At 43.1% G+C, this 9493-nt stretch overlaps 1 protein-coding gene across 10 annotated transcripts in view; it reads right to left on the reverse strand.

Annotated features, from left to right (window-relative positions):
- The window catches only part of PJA2 (praja ring finger ubiquitin ligase 2), a 62109-nt gene extending 53408 nt beyond the window's left edge, over nucleotides 1-8701 (reverse strand). For 7 of the 10 annotated variants that reach the window (XR_014025302.1, XR_014025303.1, XR_014025304.1 and 4 more), the window contains exon 1: nucleotides 8638-8701. The gene's annotated coding sequence lies outside the window, so the exon portion shown is untranslated. The remainder of the gene's footprint in view (nucleotides 1-8637) is intronic. The other 3 variants (XM_081319355.1, XM_081319354.1, XM_081319352.1) reach the window with 2 other exon arrangements.
- Nucleotides 8702-9493: the final 792 nt, after the last annotated feature.

Consider the following 9493-nt stretch of genomic DNA (forward strand, 5'->3'; position numbering starts at 1 on the left):
GGTTCTCCTGCTTGAGCAGGGGGCTGGACTAGAAGACCTCCAAGGTCCCTTCCAGCTCTATTCTATTCTGTTCGGTTCTGTTCTATCCTATGCTTGAAAAATAAGGAATTGCTCTTTTTTGCCAAAAAATGTGATAGAAGTTTGTTATGTAGTTTCTTAGAGGTTACTTCCCTAGGGTTTGCTAGTTTATAGAATTTGAGCTAATAAAAGCACATCTTAGCAAAAAAATTTCTAGTAAATGAATAAAAGTCAGCAGACTACTTATTTTCAGCTGATTTGTTAGTGCTTTACTGAAAAAGTTTCTCCAGTTAACACTAATTTCCCTCTGCAATCCACTTTTATGTGATTTTTGTAAGCCAGAGATACAGTGGCACCCGAAAATGCCGTTCTTTAACAAAAGCAAAAACAAAATATTTAAAATTATGATGAAGTATATACATTTTGGAATTAACAGGATGAACTTTTATTTTTTAAAAATGAGAATGGTATGGCTCTGATCTCTCTGGTCACAGTGTGCAGAAGCAAATTGATTGTAAACATGCATTTTGCATTGGACACCAGTTGAAAAATGGAGTTTAATTTTTTAAAAGTTACCGTAGTTAGGAAAGCCTGAAATTTCACCCTCAAATTACATGCAATTCTCACAATGAATGCATCAGAATAGAGTTAAGTTCTAATTCAGCATTCCCTAATCTACTGGATTTAGATATATTGTGAATACAATCATAGCATATCAATTGGCTAACAACTCAAATTACAATATACATACAGGGTATTTCAAGATTACAGTCTAATCTAATCATTACATCCTAGAAATCTTGTATCTGCATAGACCAGACATGTCAAACACAAGGCCCGGGGGCCGGATCCGGCCCGCGAAGTGGTTTCATGCGGCCCACAAAGCCATCCTGGAAACAGTGAGGGAACGGCCCCCACTGCCTTGGCCCTGGCCCAGAGACCCTCCTTCTGCCAGAGACCCTCAGATCTGTCCCACTCCTGCCCAGGCCCCCATAGGCACCCTTGATGTGAACGATGTAGAGCTGGCCACGCCCACCCAGTAGGCCATACACACACTAGCCACGCCCATCCAGGCCACACCCACCCAGCCCCTTGAGGGCAACCGCAATGCTGATGCGGCCCTCAATGAAATTGAGTTTGACACCCCTGGCATAGACTGTTCACCTTAATAGGCCATTGATCAATAGTACACCATACTATTAACTTCTAACACTCTCCTATTTTGATAATACCCAGTGCTTACATTCTTTTCTAATCCTCAAGACCTTAAATACTGGCCTAATCACACTGCAAGCCTGGAAGAATAGACCATTTTTGTTTGCCTTATCTGGGAATTAATAGGAATCTGATGAATCTGGTTGATCCAAGTGATAGGATTTGGAATATATAATGGGTACAGCTTCTATTATAGGCAAGACATAGAATCATCATTTGGAAATGTTCCTATATTCATTACTTGAGGCACCTCTTGTAGCAATATATCTACACTACATTAACACAGTTACATTTTGATAGTAGTAGAATACATTACAATCAGAAATGAGAAAAATGTTCCTAGTCCAACATCTAAGAAACAATTCTTCCCCACTACATCTAAAAAAAGAAATAAAAAACAACTGTTGTAGCTATAAAGTTCTAAGATCTGTTTCCTGTGAGTTTATTTCAATGAAGACAGAAGGACGTTTTAATAATTTGCAACAAATATGTTTTGCCTATATTTCCCCCACCCCCCACCAGGAAACTTGATTGTCTCTCTTAACTCTTACTGAGTTAAGAGAGACAATGGAAATAACTCACCGCACCATTCCCTTTCAGGATAGACAGTATTATGCAAAGCATTGAAAAGTGGAAAGATGTAATAGAGAAAGAAAATTAAAGGCAGAAAATGATAGAAAGGGGCCGGTGCTCATCTCCGTTTCAAAGCCGAAGAGCCAGCGCTTGTCCGAGGACGTCTCCATGGTCATGTGGCTGACATGACTAGACACCAAAGGCGCACGGAACGCTGTTACCTTCCCACCGTAGTGGTCCCTATTTTTCTACTTGCGTTTTTACAAGCTTTCAAACTGCTAGGTTGGCAGAAGCTGGGACGAGTAACAGGCGCTCACTCTCGTTATGCGGCACTCGGGATTCGACCCGCCAAACTGCCGATCTTCTGATCGACAAGCTCAGCGTCCTAACCCACTGAGCCACCGCGTCCCTAGAAAGTAATATAGATGTTATTTTATACCAACATTTTTCTTATACCTCATCATGTTTATCTATCCTTGCAAACCATTCTAGTTTCCATTACATTCACGTACTGATTTATACATTGTCTTCTATTCTTAAAATTTCTCACTCTCTTTCTGAAGAGTCAACTCTGTTAGTCATATGATTACAGCTTAACTGGTTGGGTTGGCAATATATAAGCCATGATTTGTAATGTATTGTATCCCTTTAAATGTGTAATGATTGGCCAACGCTGTGTTCTTTCAACAGCCATAAGAGGGAGCTAGGGACATAGCTTCTCTCTGTGTGTGTGTTAGTTACTCTGTTACATTGCTTGCTGATTATTGTTGATTGTGGTTTTGCTACTGTTTGCTAAACCCGAAGAACTGTGCTTTTGACTTTTTGGACTGGTAAGACGACTTTGTATTGGATAACTCTTGAACTGTTGATATCTTCTCTGTAGCTGTGTATGACCTGGACTGTTTATTCTTGACTTGTGCTACTCCTAAAAGTAAAGTTTTTTTTCCTTTTTTACACACCTCAGTGTATCAGTGTGGTTGCTGTGCAAAACCTGACTACTCTCAGTACCACTTCTTCTGTGCATTGACTCAGGAGATATTCTGCACAAACCTGTCAAATGCTCGTCCTGACGTGAGTGGAACAACAGCTCTTGCAGCAGGGAACGAGGACAACTTACAAAGGAAATGCGATTTATTCTCTCGATACAGCAATCCAAAGCAAGAAAAAAGTCAGTGTTGGCTGCTCGGAGCACCCAACGCTGCTTATATACATAACACTAATCACCACGCCTTGCAATTTACACCACTCCCTTTAAACTAGCATCCGCCCGCCCTCCTATAAGTATCTTGTTCCCTCCCGCGTGTTCCCTTCGTTGCTCCAGCTACCCGGCGTCTCCTGTGTTCCTGTGCCAGGTACCTTCCCCTCAACCCATCCCCTACCCAGAAAGCCCCCTCTCCCCAGCTGCGCTCCCATGGCTCTGGCACCGTCACAGTTCATCATTGTCCTTTCACCCTAGCGCAGCCAGACGGCCCCAGCAGTCCACCACGTGCATGCCTCCCCCTCTCTGCCCGCCCAACGGCAGGGCCCCTCCCCCTGTTCAGGACATCCGTCAGTTGGCGAGAAGGGGGCTCCCGGGCCGTAGTCTGCACGTCAAGTGAGCACAGCACCGGCTGTGTCAGCAGAGCCGTTCTGTGCAGCCTCGGCAACGGCGGCAGGCTGCGCGTCCTGCCTGGCTTGGGAGTGTCAGCGCGGCTGAAGCACTGCACCAGCTGGGCTGGCAGGGCCGTTCTGTGCAGGCGTGGCAACGGCGGTGAGCTGGGTGTCCTGCCGGGCTTGTCGGCGTGGCCTCCGTAGCGTTGCCGTAGCCCCGGGGCTCAAGCGCGAAGGCCGTTCGCCTGGGCGGGCCTGGAAGCCGGTAGGTCGCTTGTGGGCGCCAGCGATCACCGGGCCGTCTCCCCGGCCGCTGGAGCTGCCGGTCAGCTGGGCGGGAGGAACGTGGTGGCGGGAGGGGTGTGGTGTACCGCCCCTCGTTGATTGTCGAGCCTGCAGAACTCCAAGGTTCCATGGCTTGCTGACTTTAATGGAAGTTCTCCATTAATCAAAACTTTAATCAAAACTATATAAACAAACAATGTGCATGAATACTGATAAATTGAAGCATTTGACAACAGCATCCCAGAGGTCATAGAGTACTTATTTACTGCAATTTCCCATTCTACATAAACTTCAGGAAAAACCACAGCAGTGTTTCTTTATTAAAGCAATTCTAATCTCAGACTTATTAACACCATATTTGAGCTATCTATCTAGCATGCCAGGTGGTAGTAAATATTACTGGGAGATTTTCCTCTTTGTGGCACTTCCCTGCCTACTCAGGAGCCAATGCAATTCTTTAAAAGCCTTTAAATAGTTTTCTCTTGAACTATTACAAAAACACATCTGAAACATGGAGGACTGAAAACTAAAGAAATAAATGAATACCAAAAGCAACATTATTCCCTTACTATATTTGGTACTGATAGGATTATTCTACTAATTTTTTAAAAAAAAACAACAACCTTGGAACATTAGACCAGCCCATCCTTGTATTTATATCATCTTGAAATTATTTTGAATTCCGTCCACTAATTAGAATATGGAGTTTTTAAGGGAAGATCTTTCCTTGCCCATTCTATGGAAGCTAAGCCACTTCTACTCTATATTACCAGGTCTGCTTTCATTCATTTTGTCTAATTACTGAGGAAGGCAGTCTCTCCCCCCCCCCCCGTTTTAAACTACAGATGGTTAGCTTAATGACCACTTGTTCAGCGATTATTTGAAATTGTGACAGTATTGCATGAGAGGTATTTATGTCTGCTCCTCAAAGTTCTATTACAATCTTCTTTACTGGTTTCCTACAAGCAAGGTCAATTGTGAAGTTGGCAGGAAGTCGCAAATGGTGATCTTGTGACATCCTTGCTTAACGAGTGCATAGGATTCACTTAAAAAGGTAGCTTTTTAATAAATCCTTTCAATAAACAAATAAAATTTACAATCACCATTTATTTTTCACTTTATTGCCAATTTTCTGTCATTAGCACTTTGCCTTTGAATCAGGGGTTCCAAAAATGTAATTAACAGGTTCTGCAGCCTGAAGGAGTTGAGAAACCATATTTTTCAGCAAATATAAATAACTCTTTCTTTCTACTTTTTCTCTGTAAATTTTAGAACTTAACAGAAGTTCACTCTCTGAAGCATTTCTTTAAAGGAAATCTCTTGTGAATCTGTTCATACTCTCTTTTAAGATAACATTTTCCTTACATCAGTAAACAATTGTATGAAACTCTTATACCTATATTTTACACAACTTAAAACTACTAGAACATTAATACTTTATTACGGTATACAGTATGTCATTGTTGCCAGCTGAAAAGTGAAATGTTGGGATCCAACCTACAGCATCAGCCATTTTGAGATACCGGTAACTATTTCTATTACATTGTTCTTTCTGCCTCCAGGAAATTTCATTATTTTTGTAAAAACAATGTACACAACACACAAATGCATCATAACTTTAAATCACCACAAAAAAGTGCCTAACATCTTATCCTGATATTCATTACTTATTATATATTAATTCATTTTGTAATAGTTCATTGATTCAGATTACATGCTATTAGATTCAGTAAGGACCTATTACCGGTACCTCCCTCCATCCTCTCACATTAAAATTTCTCACTCGTTTTTCTTTCTCTAACCAGTTTTACAGCCTCAGCTCATTTAGATATCTGTTTTTCAATATGGATTTCATGCAATATATAAAGTTATTCTTGATACAATTATATAACTTTTATTTAATTACATATTTTATTATTTGCATATTTTCTGTATATTATAAATGTCAAGCTAGTCATGACTTGGATCAGCTTGTATTTCAGCTTTATCTAAGTCTCCAAAAACTGTTTTCCAATAATTACCAAGCAAAAAGTTGTGCTTACTAAAGCTATGTAAGCACAAAACAGCATTGTGTACTTTTATCCACATGTGAACATATTAGAATTGGGAGGAGCTTACCTTCATTTTAACTGTGGCAAAAGGATAGGTTTAACATTCTAATCATATCTCAGAATGTAATAGTAATTGACTTCAAAAAAACCTATTCCATATCAACTCATAAATCACTTTTTACTATTAAAACATTCTAAGCGGAGTAAACTAAAAAGGTAAAAGTAAAGGTTTCCCCTATCTAGTCATGTCCAACTCTGTGCTCACTTTAAAGGGTGGTGGTCACCTTCCTTTTTTGGCTGAGGGATCCAGCATTGTCCAAAGACATTTCTGCGATCATGTATCCATATGATCATATGCCAGGTGCATGGAATGCTGTTACCTTTCCACTTAAGTGGTACCTGTTTGTCTATTTGCATTACATGCTTTCACTCTGCTAGGTAGACAGGAGCTGGGGCAAGGACAGGAGCTCACCTCGTCATGCAGCGCTCAGGTCTCAAATCTGGGCTGACAGATTTCCAGCTGACAAGCTCAGTGTCTTTAACCACTGAGCCAACGCTCCCCCTCAGTGTATTAAATGCTGGGATAAACTATGCCATATTAAAAATCAACATTTGAAAATGCATCTTCAATTTAGACATTTTAAAAATTAATAAAAACAGTATACTGATTTAGCACAGCACCCACTTTCCATTTATTAAAAATGTACAGCTTTGAGAAGGTATTGCAATTAATCAAAATCAAATGAACATGTAAGATAACCTTTATTGTCATTTTTTTTTACTGTGGGCACCAACAGCACACATCAAAAATGAAATTTAGTTGCCCGCTCTCAAAGTGAACACATACATGACACACACCTAACATACTATATACAACATATGTATAGACCCACACCCCTACATATACATAACAAAAAAATAGTAAACACTGTCCTTCTTGAAAATATAACGGAAGGAGGAAGCTTGAATATGAACAAGTTGTTCCATTTTTATTTTAACCAATACACCAAATCTTTACCCGTAAATTTAAGTTCATTACTTTTTATTTTCAGCTAATAAAAAAAGTATATCCATTCCACTTTTCTGAGATATTGCCTAGTTGTAAACATCTTCAATTCTAATTCATGGATGACATAGGTCATTACAGCTTGTCACATAGAAGCATTTTTATTAAAAAAAACAACACAATTTTTTCTATATTGGATCATATAGTTTGATGGTAGGGAAAAGGAAATATTTAGCAAGACTTAGAACAAATGTCCTGATATTCTATGAAATACTACTTAATGGCTAGTTTTGATTGGTCAAGAACTAGAATGATAGAGAGAGAAGTATGCACCAGGAAAACAGAATCATCACATGTACATTTTGTGCAAATGCGTAAAACTTTATGTAAGCCAAAGTGGATAATAAATACCTATCATATATGTTATACACAGGCACAATATGTAAAGGTGGTGGTGGGGAGATGATTCAGAACTGTTTGACTAGCTGGATCTAATGCGCACAGAACATATGTGATGATGTCAGTCCCTTTCTATTTACACAAAAGTTTTAGCCACTTTTTGATAAGACAGATCGGGTATTAAAGGAAACATTCTGATGTGAAAAGACCAGTAAAGATACTGTATGCATGTCTGTCCCAATTAAAGAGTCAGATAAAAGAGAAAAAAACAGATTTATGCCCCTCCAGGCTGCTTTAAAACAATTTCCCCCTGCCTAGAGCCGGTTTCTGGTATACTGTAAGCAAATACTTCAGTGCAGAAGAGGAGCCATTCGGTTGGTTCTTCGCTGCTCTGACCCAAACTGACCCAATGAAGAACACATCTCCGATCTCCCCAACACAGCAGCCTGGAAACATGCCAAACCTAGCCAAGCTTGTCAAGTGAACCTCACCTCACCACATTCAGCCCCCCCCCCCCGTCCCCCGTCCCCCACATACACACGTCTTTCCACAGACGCGAATTTTTATTTTATTTTATTTTAATTCCATTTATATCCCGCCCTTCTCCGAAGACTCAGGGCGGCTTACAAGCTTAGCAGTAGCCTTCATTCTAGGTATATGCCTGCTTGTTAGGGCTTTCACACACACACCCCCAAGCGGCATTATTACAAAGTCAGCTTAATTGCCCCCAACAATCTGGGTCCTCATTTTACCTACCTCAGAAGGATGGAAGGCTGAGTCAACCTTGAGCCTGGTGGGATGCGAACCTGCACTAATTGCAGGCAGCTGGTGTTACTTAAGGAGGCATTCGCCCACTGCTCCACCAAGGCTCTTAATAAAATAAAATAAAATAAAATAAAAGCTCTTTTAAAGAAGTCAGCTCATGATCCAGCTCGCCAGATTCGCAAGCCGCCCGATCCCCATCTCCCCTGCCCCGGAGTAGGACGCGGTCGGTATACCGCGCAACGCTGTCACCGCGCCCTGCCGGGGCCGTCAGCCGCTTCCTGCCCTCAGCTCAAGTGATCCTGAGGATCTGCCTCAGAATCGCCAAGGGCCCGTGGGCATCAGCCCAATTCCCTCTGTTCGGCTACCGCAGGGGTAGGCAACCTCGGCTCTTTTAGGACTCATGGACTTCAACTCCCAGAATTCCTGAGCCAGCTATGCTGGCTCAGGAATTCTGGGAGTTGAAGTCCATGAGTCATAAAAGAGCCGAGGTTGCCTACCCCTGGGCTACCGCAACCAAGATCAGCTCGAGGCGGGGGGGGGGGGAAAGGTGGCCTGGAAGGCGCGGCCTGCTTTCTCTCCTCCGACACAGGCCGCGACGGCAAGACAGGTAGGCAGGCGGCGGAAGACCCGACCCGCGCCCCCGCCTTCTTTCCACCCTCCACATAGACAAAAGCATCTTCAGGCTAGCTCTCGTCCAGCCTTCTGCGGCCTGAAACTCCGGACGCAGCCACTTACCCGCTTCCCAAGCCAAAGGCCGAGAGGGCACCACCAGCGGCAGTCGCAATACACACGGTCTCCGGGACGGACAGCTAGCCGAGCCAATCCTGCCCGCGGCCTTGGCAACGCCGACCAATCCCGGCTCTTACCTAGCCGACGGGGGGGGCAATCGAGGAGGAACATAAGAAAGAGATTGGATGGAACAGCCCGGCTCTCTGTGGGCGGGGGGGGGGAATGGCTTTTGCGGATGTCTGTCCTCACGCCTTTCCCCGGGCCTTCGCCGCTTCCCTCCGCGTCTGCGACTCCGCCTATTCGGAGCGGTGCATAGCCGCATCCCGTCCTCGCTTCTTTGGCAGGGCATGGAATTGTCTCCTCGCCTCCTCCTCTCCCCGGGACGCCTAGAGAGGATAGGCGGCTTGCTGTCATCTGAGTCCCAATCGCAGAAGCGAAAGGGGCCATTTTGACCAGCCCCTGCGAAATGCAGGAATACAGTTTTTTTTAAAAAAAAAACCCGCTGTCCTGCAATGAAAAACCCTCCAGCTGCCTAGGTCAGGGGTCCCCAACCTTGGCAACTTTGAGACCTGTGGACTTCAACTCCCAGAATTCCCCAGCCCGCAATGCGGGCTGGGGAATTCTGGGAGTTGAAGTCCACAGGTCTCTAAAAGTTGCCAAGGTTGGGGACCCCTGGCCTAGGTAACTGGCTCCACTGTTAAGTACCGAGTTAGAAAGTTTTTCTTGGTATCTAATCAGAGTCCGCCTTCTTATAAGTAGGGATAATAAAAAAAAAACTTCCGTGTCCAGCTCTTTGGGAGATAAAGAACGTATCTTTTTATCTGTGTGATTCTCTTTCAGGTATTTGGGGAGCGCTGCCTTA

This window comes from Vipera berus (assembly GCF_964194415.1).
Source record: "Vipera berus genome assembly, chromosome: 2".
Lineage (NCBI taxonomy): Eukaryota > Metazoa > Chordata > Lepidosauria > Squamata > Viperidae > Vipera > Vipera berus.